The sequence below is a fragment of the Peromyscus maniculatus genome, chromosome 20, assembly GCF_049852395.1.
Source record: "Peromyscus maniculatus bairdii isolate BWxNUB_F1_BW_parent chromosome 20, HU_Pman_BW_mat_3.1, whole genome shotgun sequence".
Taxonomy (NCBI): Eukaryota; Metazoa; Chordata; class Mammalia; order Rodentia; family Cricetidae; genus Peromyscus; species Peromyscus maniculatus.
This window is the reverse complement of record NC_134871.1, coordinates 21484984-21486234: the sequence shown is the minus strand read 5'-3', so window position 1 is coordinate 21486234 and position 1251 is coordinate 21484984. Positions and strand designations below refer to the sequence as shown.

At 42.2% G+C, this 1251-nt stretch overlaps 1 non-coding gene across 1 annotated transcript; it reads right to left on the bottom strand.

Annotated features, from left to right (window-relative positions):
- Positions 1–600: 600 nt before the first annotated feature.
- LOC143269840 (U6 spliceosomal RNA) lies at positions 601–707 on the bottom strand. The gene has a single exon (XR_013046610.1). It is a non-coding gene; the product is annotated as a U6 spliceosomal RNA (small nuclear RNA).
- Positions 708–1251: the final 544 nt, after the last annotated feature.

The window sequence follows — 1251 nt, the reverse complement described above, 5'->3', positions numbered from 1 at the left end:
TCTTTTATTTTACAATACCATTCAGTTCTACATATCAGCCACGGGTTTCCCTATTCTCCCCCCTCCCACACCCTCCCCTTACCCCCAGGGTACCCCCCATTCCCACCTCCTCCAGGGCAAATCCTCCCCGCCCCCCAGGACTGCAATCAACCTGGTAGACTCAGTCCAGGGAGGTTCAGTCCCTTCCTCCCAGACTGAGCCAAGTGTCCCTGCATAAGCTCCAGGTTTCAAACAGCCAACTCATGCAATGAGCACAGGACTTGGTCCCACTGCCTAGTTGCCTCCCAAACTGATCAAGCCAATCAACTGTCTCACCTATTCAGAGGGCCTGATCCAGCTGGGGGCCCCTCAGCCTTTGGTTCATAGTTCATGTGTTTCCATTCATTTGGGTATTTTTTTTTCAATAATTGAGTAGAACCGAAATTTATTATAAGCCACAGTCGTCCTAGGGACCTCCATGCTATATATATAGCCTCCATGGTTCTATGGGCTGTGGTCTGATTGTTCTTTATTTTATATCTAGAATCCACTTATGAGTGAGTACATACCATGACTGTCTTTCTGGGTTTGGGTTACCTTACTCAGGATGATTTTTTCTAGAAAAATATGGAACGCTTCACGAATTTGCATGTCATCCTTGCGTAGGGGCCATGCTAATCTTCTCTGTATCATTCCAATTTTAGTCTATGTGCTGCCGAAGCGAGCACATATCCTGCTTCTTAATTCGTGTCTGATTTGCTTAGTAATCTTTATGTAGTACAATCATATATTTTTTTCTTCCAGACTGAGTTTTAATTCAGGCAAATCTGATGTGGTTTTTTTTTTTTTTTTTTTTTTTTTTTTTTTGTCCCCTGATGTTTTACACTCTTAAAAGCCATTTAAAGTTCTTCCTCCAGAGGGCAGTATGAGCGTGTCAATGGACATCTGCAGAGCCGAACTTACTGGAAATCAAAACATGAAATTAAATGCTGCGAAATAGCAAGAAAATAATGACTCCTGTATTCCAGTCTTCTGCATTTTCTTAATAATTCTGATGAGAAAAAAAGCCACACACAGACTACCTCATAAGTAGAATCCTTCAGAAGTGAAAAGACACATTTTGTCATGATAATAACAGACAGAAGCTAATAGGTAGATGTGTGCAAAGCCTCTCAGAAACCTTTCCGGCTGGCTCACAGTTACTAAATGAAGGCCCTTCTTAGGCAGTCCAAAATGACATCATGTATCTCAGGCCATTTCATCCTCACATTG